The sequence below is a fragment of the Dromaius novaehollandiae genome, chromosome 4, assembly GCF_036370855.1.
Source record: "Dromaius novaehollandiae isolate bDroNov1 chromosome 4, bDroNov1.hap1, whole genome shotgun sequence".
In the NCBI taxonomy this organism is placed as follows: domain Eukaryota; kingdom Metazoa; phylum Chordata; class Aves; order Casuariiformes; family Dromaiidae; genus Dromaius; species Dromaius novaehollandiae.
The window spans coordinates 82,551,212-82,573,092 of record NC_088101.1 but is presented as its reverse complement, the minus strand read 5'-3'; the positions used below and the strand labels follow the sequence as shown (position 1 = coordinate 82,573,092).

Below are 21,881 nucleotides of genomic sequence, written 5' to 3'. Positions count from 1 at the left end.
ATTATAGCTCCAAGACATACATTTCAGAGAACTGCAGACCTTTATCAGACTAAGACCTCCTTACACAAGATACTGTATTGTGCATTAAAGTCTCTACCTCACATATGGCTTACAGAGCAGTTAATACCAGTGGGACAGGGAAGGGATATACAAGAAAAGTGACTTACACGTGGGTGCATTGCCAGTCAGTAGCCGCAGTGAGTATGGAACCAACTCTCCTAGTTCTTAGCTGTCTTGTTTATTAGGAGAAACTGCATCAACTGAAGCACAGTTACTGAAGTATTTTATTGTGGGTCTCAGATCCAATACTCCAGAGACTTAAATAACTTCATCTGCAATGCAAAAATACAGATATAAGATCAGCAACTAAGACAAAGACCTTTTACAACCAGGTAGCTGCCTTTTTGATCATGAAGTTCTTCAGTTTTCCTCAGATTTAAGTGCTTAGCTGCCATTTTAGGTTCCCAGACTAGAAATGTTGATGTTCAAAATATTTCTACTAGTCTATTTACTATTGATTCCTAAAATTACCAAAGTGACTGCAGATCTGCCTCTGAGTATACCTTAATGCAGATAAGCCTTGAATGGGCTTAGCTGTCTAAAATATGTTTGAGTACTGTCAGGAGTCACAAACTATATGCTGCTTTTTAATTCAGTAACTCAGTTGGAGGACTCACTCTAGAAGTGGGGTGTTCATATGGGGGATGTTCCTATGGGGACCCATGGTTCAATACCTTTCTTTGGTTGAGAAGATTTAAACCTCACTTCATTGGCATGAATCTTCTAGACACAGAAATACCTGGCAGAGTTGTTTGATAGCAAAGTTTCTGCAGACCTCCTGTTGAATTTATTTTACTTTGCACTGCACGTATGAAAATTAACTGGACTAGGGAGGGGAGAAAAAAGTGAGTTTGATTCTATATATCCATTTGGGCACCTTTCTATTACTGGAATAAGAGTGACTAATGGCCATGAGTGAGTGCCAACCTCAGTATCCATACACTGCATCCCATCTTGTATTGTAGGTATTCCCTAAGTTTTTGGCCCCTTCCCCAGCTGATATGAAACAGCCAAATTCTAGTCAATTCTAGTCCAGTGTAGTCATGGGATCTTGCCTGACCTTCAGTAGTGTCTGGGGTGGTTAAGTGTTGTGCATATCCTAGGTCTCCTTCTAACTCCAGTCCACAAAGCTATGGGCTTAATACATCTGTTCACATATAGACATCTAGTGTTATTCTGGATTCTGTAGGGTGATCCTGTCCAGCCTCCATCTGCTGCTCCCAAAGCTGCTCTGTCCTATCTGCCAGTTCCATGTGGATGACTTGGGTAGCCTAGGACACCTCACAGTTAGGTTACATTTATGGCTGCAGTTGAATAGTTTCTGCTTAACTGTAACTTTCTAGACCAACCTGTAGCTTTTAGCTCTGGAATATGCTGTGTTCAAACTGCAGCGAAATAACTAAATGTTATTTATCAAACTTGGATACTAAATGAACAGTTCTTCAATCGGTATAATCAGATTAGCCTCAATGACTTCCATGGAACAATGCCATCTGATACTCTGGTAATTCATATACTAGAAATTCCTAGAATGATATCAGTATCAAGCTGCAGAGGAATGTGAGAGAGGAACTCTCAGCAAACCGGTGCACATGCTGGACAGAAGAACAGGCTTCAGCTTTGGCTCGTGTTTTGCTTTCAGCCACATTGGCAGAAGGTTCTCTCAACAAACACATAATTTAAATTAATCCGATCTCATGTTATAGGCAAATCTCTCTGACAATGCCACTAACAGAGCTGTGATTTTCCAACGAGCAGGCTGTGGACATGTTCAAAATCCCATGAAGCATTTGGAATAGACACACAGAATGAACCCATGCGCTGCACCAGAGGGTTTCATGAGAGTGAATGCCTATAAGAGTATCAATTGTGTAATAAAGACACATACTTCATTCCTCTTCACCACCATTTGGCATCAAAGTGTAGAGTTCACAATTAACTACTTGTAAAAACACTAAAATTGCTGCATTTCTATCAACTTCCCAAAATTATTGAAACTGAAATTTAAACAGAGGATCAGCTAAGTCAAGAAAACCTTTCTTTGAATCAAAGATATTTGAACCTTGTTTCTAAATGTTTGCATATGACCATATTCTTACACTGCTGTCGAGGGAGTTTTGATTTGTTTTTCTTTGAGAATCGGACACAATGAAAATAAAAATAAAAAAGGGCTTGCAGTAAGAAAACACTACCTCACCATCACTTCCAGGTACTCTAGCTGTAAAACCCTTTCTTATTTCAGGAAATTAACCTCAGCATCCAAGGAGATAGGTGAGGAATACGGATCTTCTGTAGACATATGTGGAGAAATCGTACACGTGATGACATCTCATGAAAAATTGCTGGTAGTCTGTGGACTGGAGTTTGCCATTGCAGTATTCTTGCTTATTCTGTAACTTTAAGAAAGTATTACTAAACATAATCATTGTAGGCATCGGTGTCTGGAAGCCAGTAAAATGAGGTAGAACATAGGAACAACTGAAATACTTTGAAATTAGAATTACGAAAAAAGCCATGCACGAAGGTTTTAACAAGAATTGATTTAGCTTTCCTTGTCTCCTGAAATAGTCTCTTCTTTCATCTTTCTTTTTTATGATGCATTGCTCTTTTGCAAATAGAGCTCCATCCTCAAATTACCAGGAAAGGATTAGCTTGCTGATTAACGAGCTGACACTACTCACAAGAGTAGTTTTCAGGTACTTCATTTTAAAAAAAGGATAATATTGAAATTTCCTAAGATTTATTAAACTAGAAGAGATGTTTCCAACACTTTGCAGCTCTTCCTTTACATATTCAGGATTCAAGAGAGCTTCTGACTCTGCCACCTGTGTGCTGGGAGTAGGGCAGAGAAGGGAAAATGAAATGCCCAGAACACAGAAAGCTTCCTTTTAATATAAAGATTAAAGGCTTCATTCTTCTGGGGCTAGGACTCCTGCTGGTATAAATCACAGCAACTCCATTAAATGAACCTAGCTCTCTTCTCTGACTGATTCTTTTCTCTCCATGATGCCCTCTAATTGGTTCTTGAATGGTGAAGCTGTGTTCACTTCAGCTTTCTTGCTTGATAGGTTATTCCATTCCTATAACAAATTTTTATGCAAAAATGCTGCTTTTGTGCAGCTACTGGGGGGTTGTTTTCCTTTCACAGCTCAGTCTGTTACTCCCTAGCTAGCTAGCATCTTTTCTATGGTGACGTTGCCTGCCTGCATTCCTCATTTATCTTTACATGTTTGACTTTTCTGCCTTACACGCAGCATTTTTCTCCACATTTGGCTGAATTTCATTTTGTGGGTTTCTCCTATCCATGAATTTGGTGACACTGGTCTGACAGCAAGTGGAGCTCATTTGGCAAACGAGCAAGTGATTAACAAAGTCTTTGCAAGGATATGAAGAATTGCACCTTGTGAAGAATTTATACCACTGATGAGATTTGGGAGTTAGCAGAGGAGCTCAGTGGGACCACCTTGAGAATCCCCAGATGTGTGGCTAGTAACCGAAGGGAACGCGGAGGATGTTGCAGCTTCTAATTGCCAATTCCTTTTCCTTTATGAGAACTTATACATACACCTGTGGCCTTTGGAACATTTTGAAAATATAGCTATTTAGCTGATGCAAAGGAATCTCACTTTAAATAGGTGCTATGATAGCCATGAATTCTGTACAGCTGTATTTATTTAATGCATGAGAGAAAGAAGTGTATAACCTGTGTTCACTAGCCAGTTTCCTAACTTAAGTTACAATTTCTGAACTGCCCACTCTACTATCATTTAACTCATAGAACTCCTTAGATCCTGCAATAACGGAGTAATTAGCCAAATACAGTTTGTATAATTATACACAGGCACACACTCAGTTGTCTCCAGGCCCTGGAAGAGCAAGAACACCATACCGAGCATGCTAAACATTCGGATGTTACAGAATCCAGCACAGTTCATGAGAAGAGAAGCGAACAGAGTCCCACTGCTGCCTTGATTCCAGGTTTTGCTTTCCCAGACTCAGACTTTGGTGTAATTAACAGGAGTCTGAAATCTGTATGCCAGGCTTTACATTCACAGAAGGACTGGACATGGACATGAGACCTGTACAGAAAACGGGCTGAAATTCAGTCACCATTTGAGTTAGCAATGAAACTCTCATTGACTCCTCTAGACCACATTTTCTTCCCTGAACCTTACTACTTTGTCCCAGTGATATGATTGAGGACAAAGTGAGCAGAATGTCAATGCCTTGTTTTATAATAAGACAAATTTTGGCTGCCACTGGTGGCTACTTTTTTTACCTGACCATCAAGCGCAGGGCAGATACAGGAGTCGATAGACTCAGCGGAACTGACCTGTCTTTTATTGTTGCCTCTGCTAGTTAGCAGACTTAATGACCAGTCATAATTCAGCTCACAACCTTTCTGTCCCTTTCTTTACAGTCCATACTAAACAAAATATGAGCTAGACAGTAAAGCTAGAGTGCGTTTGAAATTAGTCTGTACAAGTTCACCCACTGCTAATAAACCATCTGAAAGCATGTTGTTTCTCCTCAACACTTGACTATACATTTATTCAGAAAATAAATGCACTAATCTCAGGCCAGTTAGAACAAATTGGCCTTTTAGAAAGTGTATCTCATACTGAACACTCATTCCCATAACAGTTTGTACTCAGGAATCTCGCTTTTATGTGGTTGCCCGGAAAGAGAGCACATTTTCACACACTGTATAGATATCTTTTCACAACAAATTTTACTGAAATAATAGTTATGAGGGGATTTTGAAGAACTGGATGTTCAAATTGCTATTGTGGCAATACAAGACTGCCCCTTAAAAAACAAGACTATATCATGTATGTTCCCCCTATTATACCTTTCCCTTGGCATCTGCTTTTGACACCATCAGAAACAGGATACAGATCTAATGATGGAACTTGAGCCTGACTTACTAGTTCAGCCATTTTTATGTCCTGAAATTACATTGTCTCCCATTTTTATGGCAGCTGGGTATCTGCCATTAACATGCAGTTGCTTATGATAATTATTTCCCCATGTGTTCTTGTAACAGAATAAGCAAAGGGTACAATTCCAGAGAGTTTCTCTGTTTCCAATTTCAGATCTCTAGATCTCAAAGTAATGCTAAGAAAATGAATGAGAAAAGGCACATCTGTAATATACTGTACCATATGTTTTGTCTCGTTGCCAGTCCATTTTCTACCATGATGCCTTTTTCATTCCAGTTAGTTGTCTGGACAAATAGAGAAAAGGCATTAGGTTATCTACATGACTCAGAAAAGGGTACCTGAATCCTACAACCAAGGGCAAATGGTAAGTTGATGAGGAAAAATTTTCTCTGGACTTTGTGCATCCTGTGCTGAGTGTCAGTTTGTTCCAGCTCTGTCCCTCCTCTTGCTTCGTGGATCCACTTCACCTGTCTGATTTACCTTATTCATTTCTTACCCTGTGCCTTCTTCTTGCAGTAAATTCAGCCTTGTGCAATGTAGTACACTGCACAAGCCTTTGCTATACTCCACTGGAACGGATAGACCAGTGGTCAGCAAGAAGAGCCTAAAGCAGAGGTGCTGCTGTGCTTTCAGCTGCTCACAGTGCAGCACAGCCAGCACTGGCTACAGTGGGAGGGTAAGAGACTGTTGTCGCCTAGTGGAGTACAAGAGCTAAATCATTCCTCAACTTAATTAAACTCCTCCTTACTTCATCCTATCAAAAAAAAAAAAAAAAAAAAAAAAAAGATAAAATTCATGAATTATACAGACCTGCCATACAGAGTGGTTAAAGATTACCTGGCCCCCATCCTGGCACAGTCTCAATAATTTAGTTTGTTAAGGTTTGGACCCAATGGAACTGTTTGATTCCTTAGCCACAAGCATAATAAATATGATTAATAATAATTAATGATTGTAAAGCTTTTTACAAAACGATAGTTGCTATAGAAACATTAAGCTGTTTATGTGTACAATCACTATTACAGCTCACTTAACTGAAACAGTGAAAATAAGAAAATCCTTATGTGCCAAGGGTTAATAATGCATGTGTGGTTTTTTATATAGCATAGGCCTGAAAATGTTTTCTTTACTTATTAAGCTGCAGATAACAGGCCATCTTCATCACTGAATTATTCCAGTCTCATACAGCTATTGTATCAATCTGGTTATAGAGCAGAATAACACTGGAGTAACACAGAAGTGAATCACATCCATAATTCTTATAGCTGCTTGACGTGACTGTATTTCAGTGTTCTGCTTGTATCCATGTACATGTTAAGGCTATTAGCAAACTACCGGTGCTAAGCAGTTCTCAGCACTTTCTTAGTCAATGCATCTATCTATTAGCCTATTAACAGGCAATGCATCAGAGGCAAGACTTCTGTTTCCCTTCACTTCACTTCTAGTTTGTTCACAGTAAGACAAATCAAATCTTAGTAAAATTCTTATATTATCTGGAATGGTAATACCTAATTTTGTTTTCCTTATTTTAATTTCCTCTTAATCCTTATTTTAAATTCATCATGAAAGTTTTTAGCAGGCAATATCAAAACCCATCTCAAGGTCATCTCTAACAGTGTTGCCACAATTCATGGAGCCTTTGGAAAGACTTCTTTTTGGGCTGAACAAATCATAATTCGTCATCTCAAATTTTTAGAGCCATCTGTTTGAAGAAGGCATTAAAGCTACACTATTTTTATCCAGCAACTAGAGCATCTATTTTTATTTTTGTTATGTTTTACAGGAGCTCTTTTGTTAGCTTTTTTGAAGTTTTCTCAAGAGGCTTCAGCTTTTGGATTTTTTTAACATTCTCAGTTGTTACCTGTTATTATACATACGTATTTATCTATACATACATATTTATCTATTACAGGGAAAATTTGTTCAAACTGCTAGGCTGCCTTGCATCTTATAGAGGAACTATTCCCCATTTTGATACACATTTATTATTGCAATTACAGATATTTGAATTAAAATTTAGATGGCAAAATTAAGATTTGCATTCACGTTCTCTTTCTTCTGCCAAACAATGAGGATAGAAGCATCTGAAGTACTAGTACGTTATCCAACATATATCAGTCTGTTTTGACTCTACAGGTATGCACTAAAAAATACGGACTTTATATATTCCCTCGCTGCAATAGTGGGCAGTTCTTCAGTACTTCGCAATAAAAACATCAGAAAGGACCATTTCTTTCAAAGAAACAGATGTCTGGACACAACAGTAGAACTACATTGTTCCATTAGAGAGCAGGGGGAGAAGGATTTTCTCAGCCTTCTACCAAGAAAAGAAGAAAAAATGTAAGGGGGGAAAAAAAGGCAAACAAATCCAAAATGTAATTTGGACAGCTGTTACAAGATTTTTTTTTCTTGACTGAGTAAAAACTTCTGTGTATATTTTAAATGGACTATATCCAGGATCCTAACCTTCTGTAAGAGAATCAATTCTTTAAGAGGACTGAGGATGTAACAGGAACTCTACAGGGTAATGAGCTCAAAAACTGGAAAACAGGTAAGCATATACACTCTTGAACTCCTGGTAAATATTAGCTTTCCTAAACAAAATTACAGATAAAAATATATGGAACAAAGCAAACAATAAATTAATAATAAATAAACATACAATGGAGTTGCTAATTGTAATGACTCAGTCAAAATCCCAGGGCCAATGAAATAAATAGCAGTTTTGACATTGTTTTCATGGGGACCAATAGTTCACCTTCAAGCACAAATATTTCAGACAGTGATTTTATGAACAATGTATGAATTCAACTGAGAAGCTGCTGGTTTGAATTCAAACTCAGTCAAAATAGACCCATAGCTGGACTAAACAATACAGCTTTGAATTTCAACATTTTTCTTTCAGGACAATAATAAATGAAGAAAGGGTGATATAAAGGATGTAATGATTGCTGGTGTGGACTTTTGGTGATGAAATACTAGGTCTAAATTATTTTACTAAGTTGGTAGTCTTAAATCTTGTCTAAATGAAGCAATTAATTTTGATTAGGCTAAATGTGAAATTAAGCAGAAATAGATCTTTCACATTGAATCCCTTGCAGGAGCTGGATTGGGTGGTCCTTTTATTTTTCAGGTTACTGGCTTATTTCCTAGTAAGGAAGTCTTCTCCCTATCAGAGAGACCTTGTGCTAGTTCAATTGTAATTTCTGGAGGTCAGTTTGAACCACTATGTGCAGAGAAGAGTGAAGAGACAGACACTGCCCTGACGTGGGAAAAGCTGACAGCAGACTCAAAAAGTGAAGGAAAGTTTCTTCTGTGGCGGCTCACTGCTCCACCGGATTGTCTTTCTTGACCAAAAATTATGTTTATTCCTTGTGTATATTCTAGCCAATGGATATACATGGTCCTGTTCATCAGCCAGGATGGGGGTCCCAACCTGCATCCTATGCACTATACAAAGTCTGCCAGGAAAAGTCATGGTCTGTGACCGTCGTGTGGTGAACTGCATTTCTGGAGACAACTGAGAAATGCTCAGCTGCTCTTGCCAGACGAAAGTTATCAAGTCAGGAGTAGGGTATCGCCCTGAGAGCAAGAATTCATCTGTTCTGCAGCCTCTCTGATGCTCTCAGATTATTTTTTAGCTACATTCTTCTCAGGGATGAATTTTAGGGGGAGCGAGTTGATGAAAAAACTTTTCTGGGAAAAAAAATCAGAGGATTACTTATATTCATGTTTTGTGTGATGCCTGTGTAACACAAATATTTTTAAAACTCAGTGTAAGTCATAGAAAACAGCATATAGAGAAAAAGAGTCTAGCTGATGCACAGTATCTCCTAAGAGGTATGCACTTTAGAACAAGCCACTAGAAAAGTGTGTGATGACTCCTATGCAGATGAGAAGCTGATATTAAATGTTCTACATTTCATCCTTCTGAAGTGAAACTATAAACATTGAGCATGTATTTCATTATTTTCTTAAATCAGGGATTTTTTCATTTGTTTGTTTGCAGTAAATAAAAAGTTCCTGTTTGTCTGGATAGTAATTTGCAACTGCATCTCACTGATACTATTAATTGCTTCCTTGCAATGAATGAATAAAATAAATAATCCAGACAAGGTAGCTGAGCCTGCTCAGGACCAAGATAAAGAAATGAGAGGTTCAGGGTTGAAGAAAAGAATTTTCTTATATACTGAAAATTGGATTAGAGTCCCTGTGTGACATGATGTATATTGCTAACAACCATGTTCTGGCTGAATAATACGTATAAATCCAATAAGCTCTTCCTTTCCTTCTCATTATTAGGCACCACTTTATCACCTGTTCTGATCAAGGCTCTCCCAACATAGAGGGAAGAAGATGTTTTATTTTATCTCCATTTGTTTTATCTTCCAATAAACAGTAAATTGCTGTTTTGTGTTTCGCTAAAGGTTGATTCTTTGAGGTTGTCTGGTTTTACTTTGCCAGTGCAGTACTGTAAGTCAAAGAATCTTGATAGCCTGCCCATATTTATCATCCAGGACTCTGCATGAAATGCTTGTTGTTCAAAGTTCTTACAGTTCCTTCAAAAACCCTATTTGTTCTCAGTTGTTTTAGTCATTGCTATCAAATGAAAAAAAGCAAGAAACACACTCAAGCAATTATTGGTAAACACCACCTCAAGAAATCAGAGTAAAAAGATCTTAAATATGACTACATCATAGTATACTGCTGTCCTGATCCAATGTCCGCCACAACTGTCCAAGACAAATTTTACACCTGTCCTTTTGTTTTATACCTTTATTTTGCTCAGTTTTAAATCATGCCTCTCGCATGAAAGAAGACGAGGCAATGGAGTTGATTCAGATGCTCACACAGAGGTGTCTAATGCCACCTCAGATGTCCATCCAAACACCAAGGCAGATATGAAATAGGTCCTGGAGGAGACCCACACTCCTATACACTGGCAGCTGGAGTCCAGGCTGCAGTGACAAAGGAATCTCAAATGGCATAAGACATCTACATGTAGACAACAAAAGTACATCAGCTTCAAGGGTGAGCTGAATAGCTTGCTAGGTTCCTTTCATTGTATTGATTTAAAATTGCACTGACTGTAACAGCAGCTTACATACCTAACATTAAATTCAGGTGTCTCTAGTCTGGAGCTGATTCCTGTTCCAGCAGTTCCAGTGAAAGAAAGAGGCCAGTTAATATTCCAGGGGCAAAAGAAGCTAGAAATAGCCTTCTAAATAAATTCAGCATCAGTTATGAGAAGGAGGAAGGGTTAGATGTGATAGTCATTGGGAAAGTTAGCTAGATTTTGCATTCAGCCTGATGTTTACTCCTGTAAATGTGACAAAAGGGTATAGGATACAGCCAAGACCAAGTCATTGACAATGCAGGTTAGGTGAGCATGTAACTGTTTAAAGGATATACGAAAACAGAGATTGGCACAAGTAGATTAGACTCAATTTTTCCTGATTTCCTCCTCTGTGTGTTTAAAAACCTTCATGCCTGTATTGCCTATTTTGAGTTTTATAAATAATAAATATACACATTGTTTGTTGTCTACCTTCAGAGCATTTGCCATCAGCAGGGATAGAAACAAATTAAAGATCTACAGTTTGGATTGAAAAAAACCCACAAAGAGTGTTAAAGCAAACCGATGCCTAAATTATCAGTCTTCATAAGGACGCTATTTATAAAAGCTAAGACTTTCCAGAGTGAACAGTCTGTCACCATATCTGTTGCAAACCTGTGCTGGATAATTGTATTAGAATAACAGAAGAGAGAGGGAGGGGCTCTTCTTCTGCAGCGCAAATAATGAAGAAAACCTCCTAGAAGCACAAGATTAGATCAGAGCTCTGCTGCACTCATCCTGGGCAAACCCAAATTAAGCTTTAGAAGTCTTAAAATTGCCCTGGAGAACGGAGGCAAAGCCAGACAGGGGGAAGTAAGATCACAGAGCTGATCAGAAATAAGGAGTCCAGGTACTAAATCCATGTAATAACTTAGACACTGCAATGTAAAACCTCTATGTGACTTCCCACTTGGAAAAATCCACACCTTACATGAAGTGTTTGGATTCCCCCATAATACAAATATGGGAAAGCCGTCCATTCCTGCGCATAGCCCCCAAATACTTCTCCCTTTAACGCGGAGCCTCCTTACGTAAGCTGCAGAAAACACTTAGGAAAAGTGGTTTTAATTTCACTCACATAAAATACCAGCCTTTTTTCGAGTTAAGTGATTAACCTGGCCTTTTTCACAGACCATTCCTCTTTCCCATGCTCTTTTAGTCCAGTAGAATTTCAGTTAAAATATTAATTTGCTACAAAGACTAGGGGTTGGGTAGGCCTGGTCCCTGCTCCACTTGAAGATACATGAACACACACCTCCCATGTGGATTCCCCAAACATCTGACCTGTATATGGGGAAAGCTCTCTTGCTCCTTTCCACTGGATACTCTTCTATATTACATGGAAGGACAGTTTACCTGGTTCAGAGAGAGACAGCAAAGGTGGACGTGTATAAAACATTTGCAGTGGATTAGATGTGCCTGGGAAACTGTTTTAAGCCCAGTGCTATTGGATTATAGGATATCACATTACTCTTTTATGCAAGGACTGGTCTTGTGAAAAAATGATGGGACATCTGCTGTTAGTTTAAACCCTGCAAATGGGGTAAAGCAGTGGTGGGGGATCTTCTATGGATCCTAACAGGACTGAGACAGGACCTGAGAGATTATGTCAATGTGGCAGTACCCGGGATCTTGAGAAAGATATACCTCTGGTATAATGCAAAGTGAGCGCTAACCTTTAGGCTTGGAAACTAAGAAGTATGGGGTCCTTTTCAGTGTTTTTAGCTGGTCTTATACTTCAAAGTACTATTTCTTACCCTCTGTATCAGATGATCTCTTTCTATGGTTTAATTGGAGCTTCCTTTTGATTTATACCCAGGAGATTACTGCATATAGTTAGCACTGCTGACTCCTTTTTTCTTTTTTTTTTGGAAGAAAAAAAGCAAAACTTTCTTTTGTTACAGTGAAAACTACAATTTTCAACAAAAAGATGTCTCTTTCCAGTGCTGAAGGTGAATAAAGGAAAAAGTTAATTGAAAAAGCCCCTGACTATGACAGGTTCTAAACTATCAGCTACATACTAGCTTTTTTTTTACAATTCTATCATTCTGCTAAGCGCTTTACAATTATTAAACCTATATCATTAGGCTTTCATCATTAGTGCCTCCCCTTGTTTAGAAGAGCTATCTACAGGTATGTATTTAAAGGGGAGGTATACATACATACATGCATACATACAAATGCATACACACACACACACACAGAGATACATATTTAAGTTCTGCCTTTCTGATTCCCTTGTCTATCATTCCTCAAGCATTTTATTTCCTTGTTCTTTTAAAAGTTTCTTTTCAATAATCTTCAGAGTGATGACGCTTATGAACAGCTATTTTCCTCTTCACAGATGTCCAGAGTATTTATACACCCAGGATGAGAGCCTCAGTCTGCCATTGCAGGGTGTGTATGTGTGTGGTGTGCATGTGTTTATTTCTTCTTCTTCTTCAGGCCCATCTTAAATTCGTCATATATGTCATGGACTTTATATTGGCAACTACCACAATGGCTTGTGACTTCTCAGAAGTGAGGACAAAATTGGACAGCAGGTATTGTCAGATGGGTCAGGGTAAGGTATTTCTTCCCTTCACAGAACAAATTTAGACATTGGTAATCCATCGTTATCTGTAGCTGAGGGGAAGAAGAGTGCTTTGCCTGATTGTCTGTCTCCGCACACAGCTCCTTGCTTGCCGGGGCCCAAAGGCTGTCCTGTCACAGCATTTCTCACTTGAATAACACCACCTCTGGCTTGGAAGAGGAAAAACTGAGCTGTGTCTCACTATCTCTTACAAAATCATGCCTTGCCACACTGCAGCCACATGCAGTAAAGTTGGGTGCCAGTGGTGGACAGAAAGTCTGCCTTTTCAACATCAGCCATTCCTACGGGTCAGATCAGAGGATCTGAGGGTGAGGCAAGACTTGAGCACCACCAACCGCTGGAGAGGCTAGGATGTCCTTCCTCCCCATATATGTAACTGGAATTTTCTGTTCCTGAGTCCATGCTTGAATGAGTGGGGAAAGAAGGAGCAGAAAGCTAAAGACTGCAGGACTAGGCAACAAAGTGTCCTTGTGTTCCTCTTATTTTCTCATTTTCTCTTTCCCCTAGCTGAGCACAGAATGCGTTCTTGTCTCTTGAGAGAAGGGACAACAACAGCAAGGGGAAAGGCATGCAGGAGGTAGGTTTTAATAAGAGGTTACAGAATCAGCAGCAATTCAACAGTCTGAGGTGAACAAAACCTCCGCCAGGACAGCTTTGGACATGGTAGAAAAAGTGAGTGAATGCCTAACAAACAAGATCAAGCATGGTATACCAAATATAGGGAGCCAATATGAACTAATATGCTTCTTGCAGGCTCAGAGCTTGGGTGAGAAGCAAAGAAACTTGAATGAATAGAACATGAGTGCCGGAGTAGGAGGCACCCTCAGGGTTATATTTTAGGAAAAAGCAATTGCAATGACTGAAAAGAAAATAAACTCTGATTTCTAAATGCTTCTGGGCAGCTAATAACTCAGAGTTTTAGCAGTTGCTTCCATTACTGCCATTTCATGCAAATATTGCATGTGAATCATTATCGTAATCGCCCAGTTTGGAATACAATCATTTGTGTCGTGTTCCATGTGAGAAATATTAATTCTGTTTGCTCATCTCTGCCAGTGGTGCCAGATGAGAAGCTCCACACTCATTTTTTTATGTGTGATAATAAAATCAATTGAATTCCACAATTGTTCAGAAACAGAGAACTTAAATATTTTAAGAGAAGTTCATCTAGAATAAGGATAGGAAAACAATTCTCTCCAACTGTAATTTCTCACTTGACTGCACAGCAATTTTCTACAAACTATCGTCTACTGTAGATTCAGCTGGAAGTCAGCCAGGATGGATCCTATTAGAAAAACACATCCATCTTTGGAAGACTTGACACCAATCCTATTCACACTTCCTTTGCTTTGTCTACACAGAAAGTTAACCTGGTTGAATAAAATCGTTGTAGATGTGTTTATTTCAATTAATGATTTGTTTTTCAGTTGATTCTGTGACTGTTCCTAATCATCTCAAAGGGAGCAGAAATCAAGTTAGTTTCAGCCATAATAAGCACCCAGCTATGCCTTCAAGATCTAGAATGACTATCTCAAGGCAACAAGATGCTATGGTGTAACAAATTTCCTCCCAGCAGCTAACAGGTTTCAAGTGACCTTATTTGAAGTCCTAGTTCACTGTGTCTGGAAAACCACACAAACTATTTTGTACCAGGATGGTGATGGCCTCTGTTGTATTGAATAAATTGTTTTACTTCACTGTCACAGTGAATAGTCTGTGCATCCATAGTAAATTAATTCAGCTCAACTGAGGAACAACAATTCATCAAGCCAGTGACTCATCTGCTTGTAAGCTTTTGTCCCGTCTCTGAGTAGCTACATGGGGAAGGTCCATCACATTGTAGTTCTTCAACAGATTTACTTGAAGATCCCTTTTATGGAAATACAAATCTTGTGTATATGAATTCGACAAGTTAAGTGGGTTCTAGGGAGCATTTTGTGTTCCTCTAAATGAGGGGAACATGGGAGAAAAACTGGAGCTGGTAGATGGAGAACTGACACATCAATAGCAGTTGGCTAGATGAAAAAAACTGATAGCTCCCCTTTGCAGTCAGGACTGTGGGTGAATATACTATCACTCTGTGGAAATTCTGCAAATAAGCAAGTAAAACAAAAACACAGCAACCAACAAATTAATTTTCTACTAATTTGATCTTTTCAGGATATATCTTCCAGACACAACTAAGGCACACCTCAAATAAACTAATTGCCTAGTTGTAGTGGTTAAAATGAGGCGAGATGAATCTGTGCCTTAGTGCCTCCTACATGAAGCACTTAAGGTGTTTCAGAAACTTTCCTTACTTTGAAGCAATATATCGGGCACCTAATAAACATCTCAATACAGGCCAAAGCCCATTGGGTGTGAACATTTAGACATACTTTGTTGAGTCAGCTTTGAATGATGAAAGCATGAAAATATGCTCAATTAAAAAGATGATAGAGTGACAGTTGTACTTGCCTAGCTCTGAAATGACTATCAATGGCTATAGCTTTTAACAAAGAGAAGTGCTGTTCTCATGTTTAAGCTGAAGAAATATGACTCAGAAATAGGAAGTCAAAAACAGAGCAAAGCAGAGACAGCAAAAAAATTTTCACCACATGTAGTGGATCAGATTCTTATTTCATTATGCCCATGTTCATGCCCCATCAAAATCCTCTTGAATTAGTGAGTCAATCAGACAGCAATGAGTTTTGGGTAGGCACCAGATTCAGAGAAATTAAATGTGAAAGCTTAAAAAATACTTATTACGAATATTCAGGTTAAACCAAATCGTTGCAGACAAGCCATCCAATATAAAATTAAAATATCTTAAGTAAATAAAAAATGTGAGTTCTAATATGCAGGAATCTTTTATGGAAGCAGTTCCCATCTTAACTTATTACTAGTTCTAGTCAAAGTTATTTTCCTAAACAATATTTTAGATTTTCACTATTTTTCCCATTTTCAATCTCTTTTTTTCTAGGGAAGTATTCAGCCCTGAGGATTGATCAGGCTTTCAGCGCTGCAATTTCCCCCCCCCCCCCCCAAAAAAAAAAAAAAGTATATTGACTTAAAAGATATATTTTTTTTCTTTTTCCTACTAGGAGTCTTGACAGACCAGATCAGTTGGGCCTACTTAAAACCTTTTTATTTCTAACCATATTATTTTTGGTTAAACTTAACACAGACATGTCTCTGGAGTGCGATCTAAATGCATCAATACTCATTTCTGAGTTATATAGGTGAAAAAAGCCTCATTTTTCTTTGACTGAGACACATTCTTTGTCACAGTGTTTTAAAAAATGCGGTTAAAATTGCTTCCTCTCAATTATTGCATAGAAACCTAGCAACAAAGTTGCACAGCGTTGTATATATATAAAACGTGGAAGTCTTTTCGATGCATTTGTCAACCAGTTCATTGAATTTTCCATAAATGTAACTTTTGGAAAAGAATATAGACAATAAATTAAATAGCAGTATTTTGCAGACAACCCTCCTCCAGCTGGATTTATTATAAAAAATAAAAGGCAACAAGCTTTGAGGAAAATGTACTTTCATGTGCATTTGCTAATGATTAGAACTCTGGTAAAAGTTTACTAATTGCTGAATATATCAAAGATTAGTGTAGTTTTAAGGATATATATATAAAACAAAATAGTCATGTAATTTTTTTTTCTTGTGGACATTGCTACAATCAGGCCTTCTGGTTTTACTTTTCTTTCTTAATTTTGTTGGTTATTTTTCCTTTTTTTCTTTGTTTATATTGGAAATATAGCCTTCCATGACTTCCGGGGGAATTATAAAAATCTAATCCCTTCTATATTTAAATTAAAATGTTTTGGAAGATGAAACTACGTGCCTGTGGATTCAGGAAGCTGCCAGTCCAGTTCCTTCTTTGCATACAAAAGTGTCCAAATAAGCATCAAGCACTAAAAAGCACAGCTGCAAATCAATACAGGGTTGGATGGAAAGCCAGCAATGGCAAAGCAGTCACAGAATGAAGGTCACGAGAAAAAGCTAATACTCAATTGCATGTAAAAGGAAAGTACAGGGAAATAGTGCTATACTGACATGAACAGCAGGTATAAATAGAAGGCAACACATCAACGTGAAGGCTGATATTTCAATGCCATTACAGAACAGAGCCCAAAACAGTAAACACTGAAGTATCTTCTTGTTTTCTGGTACTCTGAATATTCACTATTATCAGAAAGGAATTTCGGAAGGAAATCAAATCAAAATAGTTGAAATTTGTTTCTAAGCGTAAATTGTCCATAAGTGTAAACTTTTCATAACTCTTCTGAAGGGTTATGCATGTATCCAGATGCCACAAAAATGAAGCAAAGCTTGTTCTTCTAAATACTTTTACAGTATTAGAATATATGGTTCAAGTGTTTCCACATTCAAAAAAGCTGTTGAGTCTAGATTTTTTTAAAGAAAATAATTAAGGATTTACCTCTTGCAAAGAGGCCACCTGAATGAAGAGAAAATGAATAGTTTTAAAAATAAACAGGTATAAGAAAAAAATGTCCAAATGGATACTGCTTACTGTTTTGCCATGCAGCCCTGGACACTTTCTGGATGTCCATTTGCAGCCTTCAGTGAATATGAGTTCCAGAATGAACAAGCTTAGAAAATTATGAAAATCAGGTATCTTTTAAGTGCCTTAATTTTGGCAACCAGACTCAACAATGCTGAAAATCTTGAAAAGAAAGGGATAATTTGGGAGAACAGGGAGGTTTTCAGACTTCGTTGTCTACATCCTACTCTGGGGCCTCAAATCTAATTTAGGCTCTTTGTCTCTCTATGGACCTTGGTTCCCGAAGACTTCCATTATCATGGAGTTAATGACACTTGCCTACCTCACAACAGCTTTGTGAGGATAAACACATTAAAAAATGTATGTTCCTTGAAATGTGGTAACGGATTACAGGACAGTGTGGGAGGGTGGGAGTTGAACTCCTCCACATCCTTTCTCTAGTAGGGAACAAATGCTGCCTCTTCTGAAAGACAAATTTTGCACTGCTCACTTTTACTTCCAGCAAAGGCGATTTCTCTTGTTGATTCACCTGGCCCTGAGATCCATCTCTCCCTCCTCTCATGGTAATTACAGCTGGTAAATAGTGATGCAGAGGGAAGTCTGTTCTGGGAAACTTCACTGCACAGTCCCTGGCTTTCCACAGTGCAGTGTTTGTATGCTCGTTACTGTGTGACCTTCTACTAATGCCATTCTATTCACATTATTTTAAAGGTCAAAATAGAGTTCTTTAAAAGTCAGAAGATAGATGTTTTGGATTTTCTTTTTTTTTTATTTGGGAATTGCTTCTCGTTATTATTGAAACCAGCTGAAATCAGATAGCAGAGGAGTGAAGACAGAATGAGGGTTGGAGCTCATAAAACAAAAGCTTGATATGGCATAGAGGAGCATCTGCTCAAGTCCAGAAAAACCTGAAGCTGTGTAATGTTTCTCACAAGGCAGTAATATGCCATAACCACTCATATCGAAGCTATATTTTGGTCAAACAGAACAAGCATTCACCATTTATCAGGATTTGAGCCTAGTAAATTATTTGTCGCTCTTCTCAGTGCTCCCTAAGTACTGTCAACTTCTCATATTTTGACTGTCTAAAAGGTGACATTTGAAAGAGTGGTAAAAGTACCTTTTTCTTTTAGCTATATTTTTGTATACTATTAATGGTTGGTATACTGGGACCACCTCAGAGAGTTCATAAATTACTTATGTACCAGAATCACATTGCCTATAGGGACAGTCAGGAAAAAATAAATAAATAAAAAGAGCTGTTAACTGTTTTTGTGAAAGAATAATTTATTTTTTACCTCAAGAATAAGATGATAGTTGAATGAAGCACACTCCCATCTAAACTGTAAAGAGTGTAAAGGTTCAGATACTTATTCAGTCTCACACAGCCTGGGATTATGAGCTACATCCCCCATTCCAGAAAAACATTCAGACTATTGGGCTGTTTTTATGTGGGTCTCTCATTTGGCCTTAATTTTGACTTTCATCCCAGTCTGTACTGAAAAATGATGTTCAACACACTTTTGGTGAAAGCAGTACACTTAAAAAACAGTAGGCTTTTGTGACTGACTTCTTCCGAAATGAAAAAGCCCTTTTGTCAAAAAGCTCCTTGGCTGACAGACAGGCAGAATCAAAAGAATGGCTGTTGCATTTAAAGCCCCAAACTCTATGCAGTATTGAACACCTCCTACTTGAATCAAATAAAATCTGTACCAACTCTAGCGGCAAAACATACTACTAAAGGATAACCACTTTAAGGACAGAAAGTCAGACTTTCTGGACAGGGTATTGTTCCTCTTAAACAATACAAGGTTCTCTCTGGTCATTAAGGATGGGTCTTCAGTGACTATTACTTCAAACAATATGTTTAGTGCCTTCAAACCATTGCCAGCATAGATTCAACAGTGAATCTGGGGAAAATGCTCAAGCTGTACAATTGAAAAGTATACATTAAAACATAATTAACACTCCTGTGTGAATCATCTTCCCTGTGATATCACTGGGATATCTTTTCCATTGGGAATCACAGCATAAATTTAAAAGGAATTTTTCTGACAAAGATGTAGCACATAAGATCATCTTTTTCCAACAGCTCCTTATGGTATGAGTCATCCTACCCAAACTTAAAACATGTACTACGTGGATGTCTACTTCTGAGCTAGTCACTCTACCTTCCCTTATGGTCAAAAGAGAGAAATCGGTATTATTAGAGCACAATTTATCTGACCTATTTTAATGTCCACTTTTACATGAGATGAATTAAGCCCCAGTTACCATTCACTATACTGACTACACTTCCATTGGCCATTAAGGGGCTCTAGAGTGAACTGCTCAGATGTTGATATTTATCTACCAATAAGATGAAGCCAATCCTGTTCAACTGTGCTAATTAAACTTTGGAAGAGAATCCCTCTCAAACCCATTCTGAGTGATCTGGCAAAGAGCAGGTGTTTCTGAGGAATGGCAGTGGGAAAGAGTTTTTTGCTCAAGACGCAGGAATCTAACACGATGCCAGGAGTCCTCTCCAAGGATTTTTAGGCTCCTGTACACCAAACTTTAAACAATTACTTAGAAAATCATATAACTGGCTATTTTTAAATGAAGAGAAGAGAGTCGGGGCATTTCTGACTTTCCTCAGCCTTCTTGATCCAATCTTGCAAAGAGACTAGGGCACAAGTCCTTCTGTTATCACTGTGCTCCTTCTCCTTATATCATAATATATAGAGAAAGGAAATCAGAACACCTATCTAAAAGTAAGATGTGGAGTCCATTGATTAGGTTTGTCATCTGAATGACTGAGGAACAAAATGTCTGTATGCTGTCAGTAAGTCATCAGTGATCTCTCTCAGGACAAGCAGGGGCTGGGGCAACATCAGGATAGCCAGAAGCAGACCTGGGACTTCAGTATCACTTAAGAACTGTGATAATGAGCTTTATGAGATGTAACATAAGATCCAAAACAATTTATGTACGTGTTCATACTGAATGAAGTATTAATGACAAAACATATGGTTACAGACTGTACAAAAATAATATTTTTTCTTATGCAAATATTACAATGTGTAAAAAAATTACAATGGGCATGGGTGAGAGAGGAAAGTTAATTTTGTCCATGGATGACATTGATATCACTGAGAAAGTAAAATTTGTATATTTACTGTCCAGTTTTAAAAGACTTATTTGTTATATTTAGTACATGCATAGCTTGAAGAAGAGAGAAATACTGTCCCGAGAAATAATTAGAGCACAGAAGTAACTAATCTCCAAGGGCCTGTCTGCAATTAACTAGGTGATCTTATCACAGTGGTAATGTACCTTTAATTTGGACTACTTCCATCCTAATAAGACAACCAGGGGGCTTAAGTGCCACATAAAAAACCTAACCAGGGAGGATGATCAAGAAGATAATTCTTTTTCAAGACAAGGAACACAATTAACAGTGTTAAAAAATGTTAGCTCTGCCCAGGACCTTCAAAAGAAAATTAGAGGAGAGTTAAGATGAAATTTCAATGAGACAACTTCAGACATTGGTGCCCTTAAGAGTGATAAGTGATGAGATGTTTATGAGGAGGAGAAGAGCACTAAAAAAACCTCCATACACTTACGGGTAATAAAAAGGCCTAAAGAATGCAAAGCATGATGCTACATGAACTGACTAAACCACGAGTGTGATTGTGACTGCAGCAAGCACAAAAATGGACTGAATCAGACCGTAAACATTCTCAGAGCAATAGAAAACCTTGCAGTGAGTGAATCAAATGGATTATTAACTTAAATGCTGAAGTCCCTCATGTCATGATATTGTTCAATTTAAACATATGATAGACAGGAAATCAGAAAATTGTAGTAAATAAACAAAAAAGCAGATCTGATCAGAACAGAGGTTGTTTTCATTTCAGTTGAAGCAGTGACTAAGGTTATTACTTGGAATGGAAGAGCTGTTTATGAGCCATGTGTTTCTCCTCAAAAGCAAATAAGTAGATAGTAGGAAACAAGCAAATTTCATCCGAAGTCATTCATTCTTTGAGCAGTGAAAAGCTCCCATTCAGCTGATGTAGATGTTTTCACTAACAAAAAGTAATGCTGAAGGTTCACTTGAAACTTCAACTTCACAAGAGGTTGATATTGGGGCTAAATTTGCTTATCATCCATAGTTCCTTCTTGAAAAGCCTCAGGCTGGATCAGCAGAAATCTATTTGTGTCCTGGAAGGAACTTCAGGGCATGACTGATTATTACCTTAATCCCATCTGTCTTTGCAGTGGCACATGCATGGGTATTCATCCTAGTCAACATCAGGCAGCTCCATGTGGCTTAGTCACCCTATACCCTCTTGAGAGTCAGCAGAGAGAGATAGAAATTTCTAGGGTGCAATGTCATCTGAGAAAATCTAGATGTCTGGTACTACAAATGGGTTCTGTTACAGGAGCGACCAGTGTCAGAAGGCACAGAATAGCCCATGGAGCTTCCTGGTATTCCTAGCCACAAGGGCAGGGAGGATGTGTAGGCAGCCTGTACTCAGGTGGAAGCTACACTGTCCATAAAGATGTTGTGGATGCAGGTTTCATGTAGGGTGCAGCATTCATCCTGGGACCAGCCAGTCAAGGCAGAATATAATCACAGTTGTGACTGTGAGTCTTGTTTCCAGCTAA

At 38.2% G+C, this 21,881-nt stretch overlaps 1 long non-coding RNA gene across 3 annotated transcripts in view; it reads right to left on the bottom strand.

Moving 5' to 3' along the window:
• Nucleotides 1-21,881, bottom strand: part of LOC112990805 (uncharacterized) — a 195,541-nt gene that overhangs the window by 30,819 nt on the left and 142,841 nt on the right. For 2 of the 3 annotated variants that reach the window (XR_010389164.1, XR_010389166.1), the window contains exons 3-4: nt 5,223-5,287; nt 168-332 (exon numbers count right to left, since the gene is read on the bottom strand). This is a non-coding gene — a long non-coding RNA (uncharacterized LOC112990805). The remainder of the gene's footprint in view (nt 1-167; nt 333-5,222; nt 5,288-21,881) is intronic. The other variant, XR_010389165.1, reaches the window with a different exon arrangement.